The sequence below is a fragment of the Oryctolagus cuniculus genome, chromosome 4, assembly GCF_051225735.1.
Source record: "Oryctolagus cuniculus isolate XC-2025 breed Fujian yellow rabbit chromosome 4, ASM5122573v1, whole genome shotgun sequence".
Classification (NCBI taxonomy): Eukaryota; Metazoa; Chordata; class Mammalia; order Lagomorpha; family Leporidae; genus Oryctolagus; species Oryctolagus cuniculus.
In genome coordinates, this window is record NC_142870.1 from 93,923,702 (window position 1) to 93,943,925 (window position 20,224).

At 49.5% G+C, this 20,224-nt stretch overlaps 1 pseudogene; it reads right to left on the reverse strand.

The window, feature by feature from the left end:
- Positions 1-2,633: 2,633 nt before the first annotated feature.
- The window catches only part of LOC100356571 (elongation factor 1-alpha 1-like), a 38,010-nt pseudogene continuing 20,419 nt past the window's right edge, over positions 2,634-20,224 (reverse strand).

Genomic DNA, 20,224 nt, shown 5'->3' on the forward strand with positions numbered 1-20,224 from the left:
TACACCAACCGTGCGGCCCCGCAGAAGCTGGGTGGGTCCCGGAGAAAGCACACAGCCTCCGGCACACCCAGGCGAGACGTATGGCCCAAGCTCGGCTTTGCTGTCAGATGTGCTGTATTTGCTGGAGCCGATTCAGAGCATCGTGAGGACAATGTGTGCTGCCTACAGTCTGGCAGATCGGTTCTTCGCTATGTCGGTCAGAAAGATCAGTGACGGTTTGCATTCCCGCAGAACGAACAATAATATTCAGCTATGGTTTTGTCCCAAGCCTGTTGGTTCATTCAACCTTTGTTGTAATAGTGTCTGCAGAGGTCTGGTCATCTGGACATTTGGAACATCACATTGACCTGCGGGATTGATGACACTGTGCTGTTGGCCAAGCCAGATGAGCAGGAGGTGGCTGCGGAGATACATGCACTCCCCTGGGTGGCAGAAGGAATGCTGGGGGGATTTAGGGTCCAGCCACCTCTCTCGGCCACATGGATAAAACTCTCAGGGACCCCGGAGTCGAGTGTGTCATGATAGTCCCTCCAGGGAACAAAACAGATGTTCCCGGCCTGCGCTGCGGCTCACTAGGCTAATCCTCCGCTTTGCGGCGCCGGCACACCAGGTTCTAGTCCCGGTTGGGGCGCCAGATTCTGTCCCGGTTGCCCCTCTTTCAGGCCAGCTCTCTGCTATGGCCCGGGAGTGCAGTGGAGGATGGCCCAAGTCCTTGTGCCCTTCACCCGCATGGGAGACTAGGAGAAGCACCTGGCTCCTGGCTTCGGATCAGCGCGGTGCACCGGCCGTAGCACGGTGGCCACTGGAGGGTGAACCAATGGCAAAAAGGAAGACCTTTCTCTCTGTCTCTGTCTCTCTCACTGTCCACTCTGACTGTCAAAACAAAACAAAACAAAACAAAACAACAAAAAAAAAAAACCCAGATGTTCCCATCTTGCACTCATGCTACACAGAAAGTAGCACAGTGCCTAGTGGGATACTGTGGGTTCTGGAGGTGACGCACTCAACACCCAGGAGCTGTTTTCTGGCCCATAAGCCAGCTTTGGATGGGACTCAGATCAGGGAGTAGCTCGGCGGCAGGTGCAGGCTGCAGTGCAAGTGAGCCCCGTCATGCAGCCTGCACAGCCTGCCAGACCCTCGGGTTTTGGAGGTATTGGTGGTGGGAAGAGATCCCATAGGAAGTTTTTGCAAACCACAGAGGATAATGATGCAGGGACCTGGGGTTAAGGAACAATGCCATGCCACCTGGCATGGAAAACAGCTCTTGGGGCACAACTGAGCCCCTGTCAAAGGGAAACCTTGACCATGACACGCCAATCAACCACAGGTACTGAGCTGACTAATGCCCCACCCCAAATTCACGCCCATTCACAGTCTATGGGTGTGACCTTATTTGCAAATAAGGTCTTTGCAGATAATATCTAATTATTACAAGGCCAGATTTGGACACAGATACAGAGGGGAGAACCCCATGTGAAGACAGAGGCAGAGGCTGGAGTGGTACACCTGCTACCTCTGGTCTCAAGGAGCCCAGAACACCTGAGGGGCAAGTGTTACTTGTGGTTCTATGGGACCCTTGCTCTGTTCCCTGCTGACAGGGAACCCCATTTGAGTGTCCAGACCTCTAACTCTCAGGAACTCAGGGTTGAGAGAATGGGAATTGGGAATTGGGGGTGGCCACTGAGAGTGATTGAAAATGGAGCTACTCCTCTTCTGTACCTTTGTTCCTAGGCCCATCTCTTCTCCCTGCTGAGGTCACAGCAACACATGGAAGTTTTTGGTGTGCTGAGTGTTCTGTGTCCAAAGGATGCTGTCCGTCCACCAGGATGCTAGCTCTGAGCCAGCCCCTGCATTGTGCCTTCAGGAAGCCCACAAAATGCCGGCGGCTCTGCAGTGGGGTGGCAGTTGACGCGTCTGTGAGCCCCGTGGGGAGGGCCTTCCCTCCTTTGCTGTAAAGGGAAGATTGATTTATTCGAAAGTCAGAGTTAGAGAGCGAGGTCTTCCATCTGCTGGTTCACTCCTCAAATGACTACAACAGTCAGGACCGGGCCAAAGCTAGCCAGGCGCTCCAGCTGTGTCTCCCACACAGGTGCAGGGGCCCAGCACTTGGTACATCCTCCACTGCTTTCCCAGGTGCATTAGCAGAGAGCTGTGTTAGAAGTGGAGCAGCTGGGACTTGAACCAGCACCCATATGGGATGCTGGCGTTGTAGGCAGTAGCTTAATCTGCTGTATCACAACACTGTTCCCTAACTATTTAATTTAAAAAGTATATTTATTTGAAAGATAGAGTAACAGAGAGAAGGAGGGAGGGCAGGAGAGAGAGAGAGAGAGAGAGAGAGAGAGAGATAAGGGAGGGAGAGGGAGAGAGAGAGAGATCTCTAATTTGCTTCATCCTGCTCCAGCCCTGCCTCAGCCTCTTGGAGAACTACGGGCTCAGTCCACACGGGTATACACGGGTACTCCCCCTGACCTATGGGGACAGTTGTCTTCAACAGGTGCTTCAGCTGTGCTACTGACACCCCAGCTCAATACCCAGAGTTTGATGGGTGTTCTCTAGACCATGGAGCCCCTGGGCCACTGGCCCAGGCACTAGCAGCTAGGGTGACGCCAGTGAGCTTGTGATTCTCAGGGTCAACTTTGGGCCAGAGGACTTTGGTAGGCGGGTGTGGTCTCGGCAGTGTGCACGCCCTCGGCCTGGTTCTCCTCCCACCGATCCTCCTCTGGTTTCGGGAGGGCCAGGTGAAGACAGGGAAACTTCTGGATTCGGCTGCAGGGACTGGGACAGCAAAGGGTCCCAGAGCCTCAGCAGACACAGACGCTGCCTCCGGCGTGGAGCTCCGGAGGGCATTTCCGGCAGAGGGCATGCCCTGGTTGCTGAGACCATCGCTGTACACTTGACTGTAAGGACCCAAAGCAGGGAGGCCAGCTAGTGGCTCTTTCATTAGAGGCCTTCCTGGCTACAGAGTAGGGCCCCAGGGGGAAGAGAGCCAGGAGCCAAACTGCTTCATTCTGCCTCCTGTGCAAAGCACAGGTGCCATTTCCAGTGAGAGGACTGAAGGTCACTGCCAGTGTCGGGCACCCCAGTTCCCAAGCATCAGCACTCTTGTCATTTGTTCCATTGGGGGAATTGTGTGAAACTGCTGTTTTTGTGGGTTGGAAAACATATGGGTAATCTTTTTGGTTCAACTTAATATAGTGCTGAAGGTGTATATTTGGGAACATGGCAAGGAGTCTGTGTAAAATGCAATTAAAAGTTTAGTATAATTTGGTGCAAAAATTTTTGAAGTATGCGTTTATGAATGTGAGTGAATCTTTTCCACAGTGGCTGTCCCTGGAACGCCCCCTACAGGCCAGCTGCTGAACAGAGCACTTTCCTTGCCATTACCTGGTTGTAGTCTCAGAGCAACCTCAAAAGTATGTGCCATTCTTATCCCCATTTCACAGATGAAGGAATAGAGGCAAGCAGAGGTTGAGAAGCATGTTTAGGGGCACAAAGCTGGTGAGCGACAGGGGTGGGGTGTAGACCTAATCTGTCTGACCCATGAACCATGTACTTGACCCGTGCACAGACTGTCCTCTTGAACTGCTCTTTGCAAGCTGCGGGGAGCGGGATGTGGATGGGGACAGGACATTCGAGTTGAAGAACTTATTCCAGAAAGTTCTGGACTCTCTGGTCCCTTTGTCATCAGAAGTGAGCTCTGTGGAATCTAAAGGGCCGTATAATCTGTGGGACGTTCTCCAGGAAAAATAACACAAAAGCAACCTTTTGCAAAGTTTGCAAACTTTTATATTCAAATGAACATGTTGCTAAGGCCACTCCTGGTCTTGGAAGAGTTTTGTGCCAGGGAGGGTCCTGAAGTTTAAGCTTCATTTTCAAGCTTCTGTTGACCGTCCGGCTCAAGGTGTGGGTGTGCACGTGTCTATGTGTGCGGCATCTTCATTCCCACTGCAGAGGATACCAATATTGATTCTTGTAGTCACCAAGGGGAGGTGCTCTCCTGGGCCCTGTTTGCAGAACAGCTGCACCCTCCCAGCCTCCTTCAAGGCCCCTAGGGTTCCAGGGCCACTCCCTGTGGTTGCCCTTGGGCTCAGCTGTGCTCTGAGGAGGAGGAGGAGCGGTGGCTGATGTGGCTCTGACTGCAAACGGTGGCCTCCCTTCCAAAGAATACGGGGGTGGGAAGGCACAGCAACTGGATAGCATGTTGGATTCTCCCTGCACTGAACAGAGGAGGGCACTTTGGTTCCCTTGGGAGCCACTGACCCTACAGAACATTGTGCAAGTGAAAACTAGCTAAATGTTTAAATGAAACTGTATATAATTTAATTCATCTTCAATTCAGGTTTAAGAATAGGGAACACTGGGCTGGCATTGTGGCATAGCAGCCACCTGTGATCCCGGCATCCCATATGAGCACTGGTTCACATCCCGGCTGCTCTACTTCCGATCCAGCTCCCTACTAATGCACCTGAGAGAGCAGCTAAAGATGGCCTAAGTACTTGGCCCCTGTACCCACATGGGAGACCTGGAAGAAGTACCTGGTTCCTGGATTCAGCCTGGCTCAGCCCTGGCTGTTGTGGCCATTTTGGGTAGTGAGCCAGTGGATGGAAGATCTCTCTCTCTGCCTGTGCCTCTCTGTATCTGCCTTTCACATAAATAAATAAATCTTATTTGAAAGTCAGAGTTACACAGAGAGAGAAGAGGCAGAGAGAGAGAGAGAGAGAGAGAGACGTCTTCCATCCGATGGTTCACTCGCTAGATGGCCACAATGGCTGGAGCTGCGCTGATCCGAAGCCAGGAGCCAGAAACTTCTTCCAGGTCTCCCACGCAGGTGCAGGGGCCCAAGCACTTGGGCCATCTTCTACTGCTTTCACAGGCCATAGTAGAGAGCTGGATTGGAAGAGGAACAGCTGGGACTAGAACCCAGCGCCCATATGGGATGCTGGCACTTCAGGCCAGAGCATTAACCCGCTGCCCCACAGTGCTGGCCCCAATAAATGAATCTTAAAAAAAAAAATAAAAAAAGAAAGATCCTGCTTGGGACACCTGTGTCCCTCATGTGAATGCCTGGGCTTGAGACCTAGCTCTGCTTCTAATTCCAGTTTCCTGTTAATGCACACCTGGGAGTCAGCAGGTGATGGCCCAAGTCCTTGGGCCCCTGCCACCCACATGGGAGACCTGGATTGAGTTCCAGATTTACAGCTTTGGCCTGGCTCAGGACAAGCTGTGGCAGGCATTTGGGAAGTAACTGTGGTTGAGGAGCTCGCTCTGTCTCTATCTCTTTGCCTTTCAAAGAAATGAAGATAAATAATAAATTTGAAAAAAATTAAATATTTATTTATTTGAAAGAGTTACACACAGAGAAAAGGAGAGGCAGGGGGAGAGGGAGAGGGAGAGAGAGAGAGAGAGAGAGAGAGAGGGCTTCCAACAGCTGGTTCACTCTCCAATTGGCTGCAATGGCTGGAGCTGCGCTGATCCGAAGCCAGGAGCCAGGAGTTTCTTCTGGGTTTCTCATGTGGATGCAGGGACCCAAGGACTTGGGCCATCTTCCACTGCTTTCCCGGCCATAGTAGAGAGTTGGATCGGAAGTGGAGTAGTCAAGACTTGAACTGGTGCCCATATGGGATTCTGACACTGGTGGCAGCTGCTTTACCCGCTATGCCACAGCGCCGGCCCCCCAAAAAATTAAAGAAAATCTATTTTAAAAAAAGAATAGGAAGCAACAAAGTGTTGAGTATGTTCACCTGGGTTCTGTGCTGTAAGTTTAGAGAGGCGGCTCGCTCAGATGCTGGGAGGGCTTTGACCCTGCATGCAGTCTCCCTCCTCACCTCTGGGGGCGCCTGGAACCCGCGACTGCGCCGCGTCTGATACCCATCGAGGCTCTCAGGAGGGGCTCCGGAATGAATACATGGACACAGAAAGAAAGGGCCAGGAAATGGACGGGAAGGACATAATGAGACAGAAGAGGAGCAGAGACTGACCACGTTTAAGCAAAACGACTTTGCGTGTCTGCTTTCGGCAGGACCTCAGAAACAAGGAAGGGAGAGAGGGTGGTTATAAAGATGAGTGAGTGGGTGCTCCTGTGCTCGGATGTCAACAACAGAATGCCTGGGGCTGATGGACTTGTAAAGAAAAGGGGTTTATCTGGCTCGTGGAGCTGGAGGACGGAAGCCCACATGGGACAAGAGACGCGTGCTGTGTCACAACGTGGAGGGAAAGTGGTGGGCAAGTGGGCTCGTGTGTAGGAGGGAAGCGCGAGGGGCCGGCCCGCTCTGTAACATCCTGCTGTCCGGAGCTGATCCAGTCCTACAAGAACTGCCTCCACCCATCCTGATGACCTCGTAAAGTTTCTAGCTCCGCTCAGTCCCACTACACTGGCAATCAGATTTCGATATGAGAACTGGAGAGGACAGAGTTCAAGCCATAGCATACAGAAGGCACTGTGCTGTGGGCAAAGCATAACAGCCCCCTGGAGGGAGGGCCAGCCTGTCCCCAGCGATGGCTTCCCTGGAAGAGGTGTACTTGGGATCGCTTCGTGTCAAGCATGGCTGTTGTAAATGTTGACAACCTGCTTGACTCTTGTTGCTCTGCAAGTGACAGATTAATGTGTCTGCTTGTAACTCTGGAATCGTTACCCATATCTGTGTCCCCGGCAGTTTGAACGCCTGTGATGAGGGTGAGGATGATGATGGAGGCTAACTCAGTTGAGTCATTTTCACTCATTGTCCTGGTATCCTGGATGGAAGTCCAAGGTTCTTCCGCTTAGGAAAGTTTCTGGTTCCATATTTGAAAGTCTCTCCCCCCCACTCCATGTTTCTGTCCCCAGTCCCTGGAACTTCAATTAATCAGTCTTGGACTGATCCTCTACAGCTTTTTTTTTTTTTTTTTTTGACAGGCAGAAGGGACAGTGAGAGAGAGAGACAGAGAGAAAGGACTGCCTTTGCCGTTGGTTCATCCTCCAATGGCCGCCATGGCTGGTGCACTGCGGCCGGCGCACCACGCTGATCTGAAGGCAGGAGCCAGGTGCTTCTCCTGGTCTCCCATGGGGTGCAGGGCCCAAGGACTCAGGCCATCCTCCACTGCACTCCCTGGCCACAGCAGAGAGCTGGCCTGGAAGAGGGGCAACCGGGACAGAATCCGGCGCCCCAACCGGGACTAGAACCTGGTGTGCCAGTGCCGCAAGGCGGAGGATTAGCCTAGTGAGCCACGGCGCCGGCCCCCTCTACAGCTCTTACCTTTTCTCGCGTATTTTCTGTTTTGGATTTTTAGCCTGTTTTCTGATCTACCAAGCTTTCTATTGAAATGATCACATTTTTAGTTTTCAAGAGCTCTGTCCTTTTACAGAGCTGTCTTGCTTTCAAGCATTCTTCTTTTTTATGTGTAGTAGTCTCGCGGCTTTCTCTGAGGATACTTTATGTGTATTTCAAAGTGTTCTCTTGTGTTCCCGAGCTGTTCCATGTTTCCTCTAAGATCATTTTACTGTTAATCTTTTTTCTCTCAGCTTTCTATTTTAAAAATATTCAGATTCACATATCAGTTTGAACAAGTCATGTGATGGGTACTCCATACCTTTTCTTTAACCATCGTTATTAACAGGTTGCCATCTTTGCTTCCTTTCTATTTTTGTTTCCTGAATCACTGGGAAAAATGATGCCTGCAGATATCACATTATTCTCCCAAGTATTCATCATCAGTTTTCTTTAAGAATAAGGACATTCGGGTTGGCACTGTCGTGCAGTGAGTTAAGCAGTTGCCTGCAGTGCCAACATCCCGTACGGGTGCTGGCTCAAGACCTGGCTGCTCTACTTCCTGTCCAGCTCCCTGCTAATGCACCTGGGAAAGCAGAGGAAAATGGCCCAAGTGCTTGGGCCCCTGCAGCCACATAGGAGACCCTGAGGGAGCTCTTGGCTCCTGGCTTCAGCCTGGCCCTGTCCTGGGCCATTGTGGCTATCTGGGAAGTGAACTACTGGATTGAAGACTTCTCTCTCTGTCTCTCTCTCCCTCTCTCTCTCTCTGTGTGGCTATGCATTTTGAATAAATAAAATAGATCTTTAAAACAAAAGAATAAGGACTTCTTCCTGTACAACCTCAAGATTGTTATCACACCCCAAACACTTGACATTAATTAATAATATCTTCTAATAATATCTACAGTTCATCTTCAAATTCCCCATTTGTGCTCAAACTTGCTTTAATTACATTTCTTTGGGAGGATCGAGGCTCCATCAAGAGATACATATTTCGTTAGTGATTCCACATCCTCACTCTTTAACCTGAAACAGCCAACTTCTTACACCTTACCAATATTTGGTGGTTTTGATGGCACTACCTTTTAGAATAGCTTGGGCTAGCTGTCTTGTGGAATGTTCTAGACTCTGGTTTTATCTGATTGTACTAACCAGCTTAAACACTTCTCACAAGAACACTCCCAGGTAATTTTGTGTACTTAAAAGCACATGACACAGGGAAGCAGGTGTTTCCTCATAATTAGACTCAGCTGTTGCGTTCTCAGCACTGCTATGACAGGAACGGAGCGGTGGCCTTTCACGGGCCTGCCATCGGAGACTCGCATTCCAACTGCCTGTCACCCCATCAGGGTGCTGTCTGCTTCAGTCACCTACTTTTCTCTCGCAGGTAACAAGCCATCAGAAGGAGGAAATTTAAAGATTTTGCAAATATTTTTCTCCTCATCAAACTCTCTCCCATAGATTTAGCCCCCGATGTCCTGAGCCAAGCCTTCCCTTACTGCTTGTAAATTGGCAGTATTTAGCAGTTGTAACCATCCAGTACTTTGTGACTCTACCAAGGTCCTGGGTTCAACTTGTACTTTGCAAGGCCTAGTTCTGGAATCAATCACTTCTCCAAGCACTCCTGGTTCTTTCTAGTGGTTGCCCTTAGTTGTGGTGGAAAATCTCCCCGGATGAGATTGGCAGTCTTCCCCTCCCAAGCTCTGCCTCTGTACTTAGAATGTGTGGTTCCATGGTTTTCTGGTTTGCATTATTTATGGTGAGAAGTTCCGCGGTTGGTCATTGTTTCATTTGATGCTTTTTTCATTCAGTGTTTCAATTTTTTCTTAAACTGCTTTTAATTTTTTTTATTTGTCTTTGGTTTTTAGCATTTGAGTTTCTTGGATTTGTGAGATGCTTTTTTCCATTATATTTAAAAATGTTTCAGGCAGTATTTCTTCATATATATATATATATATATATATATATATTTCCTGCTTATTGGAACTTCAGTTACACATGTTCAACTGCTAAATATTGTCTCAAAAGTCACCAAGGCTCTGTTCTTTTTTTTTTTTTTTTCCAATATTCTTTTCCTTCTTTTTTTTTTTTTTTTTAACCTTTCTACATGAAAGGCAGGTGACAGAGAGAGAGAGAGAGAGAGATCATTCATCCATTGTTTGCTCCTCAAATGCCTGTAACCGCTGAGGCTAGGCTAGGCCAAAGCCAGAGCCAGGAACTCCATCCAGGTCTCCCGTAGGGGTGGCGGGGACCAAAGCACTTGGACCACCTGCTGCTGCCTCCCAGGATGCATAAGTAAGCAGGAAGCTGGATTGAAAGCAGAGTCCCCGGCTTGAACTGGCACTCTGTTACGGGAGGTAGGTGTGCCAGTGACTTAGCCCACTGCAACACAATGTCCAAACTTCTTGCTGATTCATTCTGGATAGTCCTATCGTCCTGCCTTCTAATTCACAGATGTTTTGTTTTCTGCAATTTCCAATCCTCTCTCTCTTTTTTTTTTTTTTTTTTTTTTGACAGGCAGAGTGGACAGTGAGAGAGAGAGAGACAGAGAGAAAGGTCTTCCTTTGCTGTTGGTTCACCCTCCAATGACCGCCACAGCCGGCGCGCTGTGGCCAGCGCTTTGTGGCCGGTGCACCGTGCTGATCCGATGGCAGGAGCCAGGTACTTATCCTGGTCTCCCATGGGGTGCAGGGCCCAAGCACTTGGGCCATCCTCCACTGTACTCCCTGGCCACAGCAGAGAGCTGGCCTGGAAGAGGGGCAACCGGGACAGAATCCAGCGCCCCGACCGGGACTAGAACCCCGTGTGCCGGCGCCGCAAGGCGGAGGATTAGCCTAGTGAGCCGCGGCGCCGGCTTTCCAATCCTCTCTTAAACTCATTCAGGAAAATTTTGACCTTTGATATCGTACTTTCTGATCAAGAATTTTTAGTTGATCTTTTTAAATGGTTTCTACTTACCTACTGAATTTTCCCATTTGTTCATTTACTGTGTTCAGTTTTCCCCTTTAAATCCTTGATTATTATTTTAAAAGATGTTTTAAGTCCTGTGTCTGAATTCTAACATCTCCATCATGGCTGGTTTTCTTTCCTTTGGCTGATTTTCCCCCTCAATTACGAGTTCCATTTTACTGCTATTTTGTTTATTTAGTGATTTTTGATTGTATGCGGTGCATACAGGTGCCAGGCTGTTGGGATTGTGCGGTTTCCTAGGTTGTGGAGGCTTATCTTAGCAGGCAGGGCGCTCCGGTAGGTCAGCTGGACTTCGCCCCGCAGGCTTGTTTTAAGTGAAGCTGGTCTAGGCTGTTGCTCACTTTTATTAGGGATAATCTTGGGAGAGAAGGGTATACTCCTGAAACCGCAGCCCTTCTGCGACCCCGGTTGAGTTCTGCGTTGTGCAGCCCCTGTGATGACTGGAGCTCTGAGTCTGCGGGTTCCGGGGGACCCGTGGACCTCCGTGCAGCCCTCCACTCCCATACCTGTTCTCTCCTGCGCCTCGGGGACTCTCATCTGCCCGTTCTCAGTGGAGTGCTCAGCTGAGACCCGAGGTGACCTCTGAGTAGATTTCCAGAGTGTCTCTCTCGATTTCAGTACCCCGCCCCACAAAGGCCGGTTGCCCAGCAGCCCTGGAAACCGGACCTCCCCTCGGCAGCTCGGCGAGCCCACTGTGCCTTCCCGGCCGCGCTCTGCATTGCGTCTCTAGGAAGAGGAGCAGATGACGTGGGGCTCGTGGGGTTCTCTCTGTCAGCGGCCACAGTTCTGTACTGTCTGTTGTCCAGTATCTGAAAGAACTTTCCTTACAAATTGTGTCAAGTTTTATGGTTATCTGTGGCAGGGGCAAGTTCAGTGTTAGCTCCTCTGTTGTGTCCAGAGCTATTGAGAAATTTTAAATTCCCCAAATTAATTTTTTTAAAAGTCCGCTTTCAAAATTTCTTATTCCTTCTAATGGCTTTAATAATTTTGTTAGATTGTCAAGCTTATCCTAATTGCAAGCTATATTGGTGTAAGCTATTTATAAGAGCCTCTTATTATCTCTTAATTTTTGTAAGAATTGTAGTGATTTCCCCTTTTTTAGTTCTGACATTGATTTTTTTTGTATATATGTGGGGTTTTTTCTTGATAAGTGTTATTAGGGGCTAGTTAATTTTTTAATTGAATGCTTGGCTTTTTTGATTTTCTGTTTTTTACTTTATCATTGATTTCTGATTTCCCTCTAAATACTTCTTTAGCTGCATTATGTAAGATTTGATATGTTATATCTTCATTATCACTCAGTTTGATATATTTTATAATTTTTATATCTTTCTTCTTTGACTCATAGATTGCTTAGAAGTATGTTGCTTAATTTCCAGGAAACTGGAAATACTCTAATTAACTTTTTTTTTTTTTTGACAGGCAGAGTGGACAGTGAGAGAGAGAGACAGAGAGAAAGGTCTTCCTTTACTGTTGGTTCACCCTCCAATGGCCGCTGCAGCCGGCGCACTGCACTGATCCGAAGCCCAGAGCCAGGTGCTTCTCCTGGTCTCGCATGTGGGCGCAGGGCCCAAGGACTTGGGCCATCCTCCACTTGACTGCTGGGCCACTGCAGAGAGCTGTCCTGGAAGAGGAGCAACCTCTGTCCAGCGCCCCGACCGGGACTAGAACCTGGTGTGCCAGTGCTGCAGGCGGAGGATTAGCCTAGTGAGCCTCAGTGCTGGCCTCTAATTAACATTTTTTTTAAATCTTTTTTTTTAATTTGACAGGCAGAGTGGATAGTGAGAGAGACAGAGAGAAAGGTCTTCCTTTTGCCGTAGGTTCACCCTCCAATGGCCGTCGCGGCCAGTGCGCTGCGGCCGGCGCACCGTGCTGATCCGATGGCAGGAGCCAGGTGCTTTTCCTGGTCTCCCATGGGGTGCAGGGCCCAAGCACCTGGGCCATCCTCCACTGCACTCCCTGGCCACAGCAAAAAGCTGGCCTGGAAGAGGGGCAACTGGGACAGAATCCGGCGCCCCGACCGGGACTAGAACCCGGTGTGCCGGCGCCGCAAGGCGAAGGATTAGCCTAGTAAGCCGCGGTGCTGGCCTCTAATTAACTTTTTACTACTGATTTTAAAGCTTAATTCTACTTATTCTACTTAATTCTATATATTTATAAAGCTTAATTCTACTATATATTATAAAGCTTATTCTACTATATATTTATAAAGCTTAATTTCTAACTATAGTTAGAAAACATGCTCTGAATGACTTAAATCTTTTGTAATTTGCTGAAGGATTTGTTAATGGTCTGGCATGTGGTCAATTATAATAAATTTTATACTTTCACTTGAAAAGACTAAGTGTTGTGTCATTTTTGGTGTAGTGTCACACAGACACACACACACACACACACACACACACACATATATGTATATACATAGCCAGGTTTTCAGTTATCTTGTTTGTTAGTGTGTATATCCTTGTAAGTTTTGTGTTTGTACATTTGTTCTATCAGATGTTGAGATGTTAAAATGTCTATGATTTTGAATTTGTCTTTCTCCTTAAGTTCTAGCAAATTTGTTTGCTCGTTCAACTTTGTTGTGGCCGGCGCCGTGGCTCACTAGGCTAATCCTCTGCCTAGTGGCTCCGGCACACCGGGTTCTAGTTCCGGTCGGGGCGTCGGATTCCGTCCCGGTTACCCCTCTTCCAGGCCAGCTCTCTGCTGTGGCCAGGGAGTGCAGTGGAGGATGGCCCAAGTGCTTGGGGCGCTGCACCCCATGGGAGACCAGGAGAAGCACCTGGCTCCTGCCATCGGATCAGCACGGTGCGCCGGCTGCAGCGCACTGGCCGCGGCGGCCATTGGAGGGTGAACCTACGGCAAAAGGAAGACCTTTCTCTGTCTCTCTCTCTCTCACTGTCCACTCTGCCTGTCAAAACAAACAAACAAACAAACAAACTTTGTTGTAATGGGTCTCAAAATTCTCTGACAGATTTTTTGGTCAAGTTGTTTCCATTAAAAAAATACTGATTTTAAAAACATAACTTAAAGCTGCCTCATGCACACACACACACATACACACTCACGCACACACACACACCAAAAAACACATGATCCACAAAGCTTTCTCCTTTCTTTCTGAAGGTTTTACCACACATTGTTACCATTAACCAGTCTTTTGCTATTAAACTTAAATGGCCAATTGAGACAAACAGTTCTAGGTCCATTCTTCCACCACTGATTAAGACTGGGGAGACAGGTATTAGGGATAATATACGTTTGGCCTTCTGAGTTTTCTGGGAAGACTTGGTGACCTTGCTAGCGCCAGCAGCCTTCTTGTCCACTGTTCTGATCACACCCACAGCAACTGTCTGTCTCATCTCACAGACAGTGAAACAACCAGGAGGAGGATAGTCAGAGGAGCTCTCAACACCCATGGGCTTGCCAGGAACCATATCAACGATGGCGGTATTGCCAGATTCCCAGAATTCAGGGCCCTCTTCCAGCTTTTTTCCAAAACAATGATGAATCTTTTCCTTCAGCTCAACAAGCTTGCAAGCAAGGTGAGCTGGGTGACAATCAAGAACAGGGGGTACCCAGCACTGAGTTGACCTGGGTGGTTCAGATCGATCACCTGAGTGGTAAGCCAGAGTGTCCCATTGGTGGGTCATCTTTGCTGTCACCAGCAACATCGCCATGATGAACATCTTTGACAGACATGTTCTTGACATTGAGGCCCAAGTTGTCCCCAGGGAGAGCATCACTCAAAGCCTCATGGTGTATTTCAATAGACTTGACTTCAGTTGTGACACTGAATGGGACAAAGGTTCCCATCATGCCAGGTTTGAGAACACCAGTCTCTACGTGGCCCCCAGGGTCAGTGGCAATACCAGCAATTTGTAGGGGCAGACGTGAAGGCTTGTCGGTTGGTCTGGTTGGTGGGAGGATGCGGTCCAGGCTTCCAGCAGCGTGGTTCCACTGGCATGGCTGTCATCATGGGTGACTTTCCACCCCTTGAACCAAGGAATATTAGCACATAGCTCCAGCAGTTTGTAGCCATTCCAATCAGAAATTGGCACAAATGCTACCGTGTCAGGGTTGTAACCAATTTTCTTAACGTAGGTGCTGACTTCCTTAATGATCTCCAGGTATCACTCCTGGCTGTAGGGTGGCTCAGTGGAATCCACCTTGTTAACACCAACGACAAGTTGTTTCACACCTAGCGTGCCAGCCAGAAGGGCGTGCTCATGGGTTTGCCTGTTCTTGCAACTGCCAGCTTCAAATTCCCCAGCACAGCAGCAACAACCAGGACAGCACAGGCAACCTGAGATGTGCCTGGAATCACATGTTTGATGAAGTCTCTGTGACCTGAGACATCGCTGGTAGTCACATAATACTTGCTGGTCTCAAGGTTCCACAGGGAGATGCTGATGGTGATGCCACACTCAGGCTCGGCTTTCCATTCATCCAAGACCCAGGCACACGTGAAACAGCCCTTTCCCATCTCGGCTGCCTCCTTCTCAAATTGTTTAGCAGTTCTTCGGTTGGAGTCACCACATGTGGAGCTCAGACGGCCAGTAGTGGTGGATTTGCGAGAATCCACGTGTCCACTGATGACGGGGTTTGTATGAAGCTTCTCTTTCCCATTTTGCCTTTGATTTAATGGTGGTTTTCATGACACCTCTGTTCTGGTGGCAAATCCATTGCCAGTTCTGCCAAGTTGTTTTTTTTTTTAAGATTTATTTATTTATTTGAAAGTCAGAGTTACACACAGAAAGAAGGAGAGGCAGAGAGAGAGAGAGAGAGAGAGAGAGAGAGAGAGAGAGAGAGAGAGGTCTTCCATCCGCTGGTTCACTCCCCAGTTGGCTGCAATGGCTGAATGGCTGGAGCTGCACTGATCCGAAGCCAGGAGTCAGGAGCTTCTTCCAGGTCTCCCACACGGGTGCAGGGGCCCAAAGACTTGGGCCATTTTCTACTGATTTCCCAGGCCATAGCAGAGAGCTGGATTGGAAGTGGAGCAGCGGGATTTGAACTGGCGCCCATATGAGATGCCAGCACTGCAAGCAGAGGCTTAGCCCACTACACCACAATGCCAGCTACCCCCAGTTTTTAAATGCATATTTTATAGATATATTATTGAGTACATACAGATTTAGTATTGTGATGCTTTCCTACTTGAACTACCTTTGGGTTAGTGTTTATGTGGAATATCATATTTCTATCTTTTTTATTTTCAACTATCTGTGTCCTTACATTGATGTGTGTCTCTTGTAAGCAGTGTATTTTATTCTATTATTTTTAAAGATTTATTTACTTGTTTGAAAGTCCAAGTTACATAGAGAGAGAGGGAGAGGCAGAGAGAGAGAGAGAGAGAGAGATCTGTTAGTTCATTCCTCAGATGGTCACAATGGCCAAGGCTTGGCCAGGTTGAAACTATGAACCAGGAGCCTCTTCTGGGTCTCCCATGTGGGTGCAGGGCCCCAAGCACTTGGGCCATTCTCTGCTGCTTTCCCAGGTGCATTAGCAGGAAGCCGGATCAGAAGTGAAGCAGCTGAGACTTGAACCAGTGCCCACATGGGATGCCAGTGTTGCAGGCAGTGGCTTTTCCCACCATGCCACCACACTGGTTCCTATTCTTCCCATTTTACACTAGAGATGTCACATAGGATGACAAACCAATATTGTTTTCTTTGCATGTGATTTTGAAATTTTTATTTATTTGAAGGGCAGAGAGAGAGAGAGAGGGAACTCCCATCCACTGGTTCACTCCCCAAATGCCCACAATGGTTGGGGCTGGGCCAGGACTGAAGCTGGGAGCCGGAAACGTAATCTAAGCCACATGATAATATGGGTGGCAGGAACCCAATTACTTGAGCCATCACTACTTCCTGCAGCCTGCAGTAGCAGGAAGCTGGATTCAGGAGCTGGAGCTGGAAATTGAATCCCGGTGCTCTGCTGTGAAAATGGGCATCGTCACCATTAGGCTACATGCTCACCCCTGCATGGGATTGTGAATTTTGACAGTGCCAATTTTTCTTATCTTTATAGTTGTTTTACTCAGCTATGTCTCAGAAGTGACCGTTCTGGTCAATTTCCCTATGTACATGGGTGCATTCAACATCTAGATTTACCATTTATTTTAATTTCTAGAAAGTTTTCTTAGATCTTAATTTCTGTGGCCAAACACTTGACATTTTATTTTATTTTAAATAATCCTTATAATAATACAACCTATGTGTACAATAAGCTTCACCAATTTTAAGTGAAGGCTCTGGCCCCTGGGTCACACACCTCTGCTCAGAGTTCTCTACTCAAGATGAAGCCCTCTCAGGGGCTGGCGCTGTGGCGTAGTGGGTAACGCCACTGTCTGCAGTGCCGGCATCCCATATGGGTGCCGGTTCAAATCCTGGTTGCTCTACTTCCCATCCAGCTCTCTGCTGTGGCCTGGGAAAGCAATGGAAGATGGCTCAAGTGCTTGGGCCCTGTACCCACGTGGGAGACCAGGAAGAAGCTCCTGGCTTCAGCCGTTGCAGCCACCTGGGGAGTGAACCAGCAGATGGAAGGCCCCCCCCCTCTCTTTCTGCCTTTGCCTGTCTGTAACTCTGCCTTTCAAATAAATAAAAAATCCTAAAAAAAATGAAGCCCTCTCCTTGTGAGGTGGTGACTGCTACCCCTGTCCTGCCCCTGCCAGGAGCCGCGTGCTCTTCCTGCCCACGTGGTCTTCACCTGACTCTTGCCGGGAGCGGCTTTGCCATGGTATGTGTGATTTCCCCAGTTTCGTGTAAATTAAAATTGGGGAGTTTCTGCTTCCTGGTTATGATGTGGACATGGATTATATGCGATTTATGTTACGCATCCTGTTGATTTCTATGAGTTTCACAGGTTATGTGAAAATAATCAGATGTAGACAGTTGCCATTATCTTAAGAGAACCCAGTACAATATTTTCTTAAATATCGGTTTCAGGCCGGTGCCGCGGCTCAATAGGCTAATCCTCCGCCTAGCGGCGCCGGCACACCGGGTTCTAGTCCCGGTCGGGGCGCCGGATTCTGTCCCCGTTGCCCCTCTTCCAGGCCAGCCCTCTGCTGTGGCCAGGGAGTGCAGTGGAGGATGGCCCAGGTGCTTGGGCCCTGCACCCCATGGGAGACCAGGAGAAGCACCTGGCTCCTGGCTCCTGCCATCGGATCAGCGCGGTGCGCCGGCCGCAGCGCGCCAGCCGCGGCGGCCATTGGAGGGTGAACCAACGGCAAAGGAAGACCTTTCTCTCTGTCTCTCTCTCACTGTCCACTCTGCCTGTCAAAAAAAAAAATATATATCGGTTTCATTTATTTTGGAAGTTTTCTTCAAATTCTAGTGATGCTTGAACGACAGCTGCTATTGGAGGGTGTGGTGCTGATAGGCTACTGGGGCCCGTGGGAATGGGAGCCTCGGCCTACGCTTTGCTTATACGCGCTGGTGCAGGAGCTGGCCCTTCTGCTGGGGGCCCCGGGAGGAAAACTCTGCTCTCCTTCTCCCTGGAGGATGAATCACTGGTCCCCCACCACACACACACACACACACACACACACACACGGGAAACAGAGGGGCGAGTGAATGGGAATCCTTTTTATTCTGCCTGCACTTCCAATTAGCCACCTGTTCCAACCCGCATCTCTCTTCCATCCGCCCCAGTGAGCCCGAGGCTCCCTGGCGCTCTGTGAGGGCCCAACAGCTCCTTCCCGTGTTTCTTCACCCTGCGCTGATGTTCTGGTCTGTAGCTTCCTTCACCCCGCAACTTTCGCTGCCCCTCTCCTCTTGCTTGCTGTCTTCCAGAATTTTCTCAGACTCCTGTCTGTTGATTCCCTTCTCTCGTGCTCTTGTGGCTGCAGTTTATCTGCTTTGATTCTTGCAGTTTGACTTTTATGGGGAGGCAGGAGGGAACGGGACTGGACAGAGCTTGTTCATTTGCCTTCTTTTGCGTTTTTGAGTGTGCAGGAGGAAAACTCCCTATTAGATAGAGAAAGACGATGGCAAGAGGTTCTGTGGCCTCCAGGGGCGGGAGCTGGGGGGGCCTTGACCTTGCTCCTGAATCAGCTGCATTCTGGTGTGGTTGTGGTGAGAACTGAAAGATCTGCCCAGTGGGCACAGTAGACCCCTTGGTGGTGGCTGGAGCTGAAGACCCTGCCTCTCTGCCCTTGGGTGTGTGGTTTGACATCCTGCACACTGTTGAAAAATGTCTTTAATGTAGCAGAAGTATAATTATCTGCTGCACTGACGTCTCTCCTTGCTGTTTAAGGCTGCCTTCTATCCCATTCTGAGAGGCACCATGGTTTGTTTAACCAACTCTTTTTTTTTTTAAAAGATTTTATTTATTTATTTGAAAGGCAGAGTTATGGGGAGGGGGGAGAGAGAGAGAGAGAGAGAGAGAGAGAATCTTTCATCTGCTGATTCATTCCCCAAATGGCCTCAACTGTTGGGGCTGGGTCAGGCTGACACCAGGAACTTCTTCCCACGTGGTTACAGAGGTCCAAGGACTTGGGCCATCTCCTGCTGCTTTCCTAGGCACATTATCAGGGAGGTAGATTGGAAGTGGAGCAGCTGGGACTCCAAGTGGCACCCATATGGGATGCCAGCACTGCAGACCGTGGCTTAACCCACTGCGCCACAGTGCCTGTCAGACCCTTAACTAACTCTTGTTTTTGGGCCCACCCGCCAGACTGGACTTCCTTCGGTGCACAGCCATGCCTGGATGCACCCTCACCCCTCTCAGAGCCAGGGAGACTCCCTGTGTCTGTGGCTCTGGCTCCCTCCCTCGTGGACCATCAGCTAAAGCCCACACTTCCCCTCTCCCCTCCCCATATGCTTTGCTCATAAACTCACAGAAGTATTAAGAAGGAAACGCAAGAGCACTGGGAACACCTCCGGGCACAGGCATGGCTGGGATACAGCACAGGCACCCCATCCTCTGACAGTTCCCATCCTGGCCTAGCCGAGCCCGCTTCGCAGTGTTTGCTTTGGCTGCTACCCCAGGTAAGTCAGCCACCCAGGACTCCTCTTTCCAGCTGGAAGAGCCTGGGTCCCAGGCCTTTCTATGAAACAAAGGCCAGAACCGTGGTGTGGCCCTGGTCTTCACCGACAGAGGCTCAGATCCATGTGGGTCAGGGCCTTCCCAGACACCCTGGAGGCTGAGTGAGGAAAACACATCGGTGTGGTCCCAAGACTCCTTTCTCTGGTTTCAGCCCAGTGAGCAGTCCTCCCACGGATGCACACTGTGTGTGGGGGGAACAGTGCTCCGGCTGTGTCCCGTTGGCTGTGGGGCTTACAGATGGGAACACAGGTAAGATTCCTGGACTGTCTCAACACGACTGGGTCCCCAACAAAGTCAGTGTCGTCTCCTTTTCCCCATTGACCTAGAGGCCTCTGATCCATCTCTGCCTGGCTCTTGGGCCACGCCTGAAGCATGTTCTCCAGCTGAATGTCAAGGCCGCAGCTTCTTTATTGGGAGCTTAGAGTCTTGCCTCTTCTCTTGTGTGGAGTTTCTGGGCCTACCCTGCTGAGTGTCCCTATTTGCTCTGGGTGTGACCACACTCCAGGGCTCCAGCCTCCTTTCCCTCTCACCCAAATGGTGGCACAGGGTCTCCCCTATTTCTGACGTGTGAGCAGTGCGGGACCTGCACCCTGACTAGGCAGGATTTAGACCCCAGGTCTGCCCTTGATAAACCATGTGCGCTTTCAGAAGTTGTTTGACAGTTCTACATTTGGTTTGCTCATCTATAACCATAAGAATACCACACACTGCACAAGACTGTGAGTAGAAAAGTGTCCGTACAGACACTATTCTGCAAGTGGCCATGCACGGGTGACACTGTTTTTAGGAATAAACACACACTCCCTGGTGGGTTGGGGTCGTGTTAGCTGGAAATCTCTTCAAATGCACAGCTCCTGTCGGGCAGCTCGTAGCTCCCAGATTGATGGGAACATCCAGGCTCATCCGCTTCACTCATTCAGTGCATGAATATTAATTTCAGCTGACCGGTTGCCAAGCCC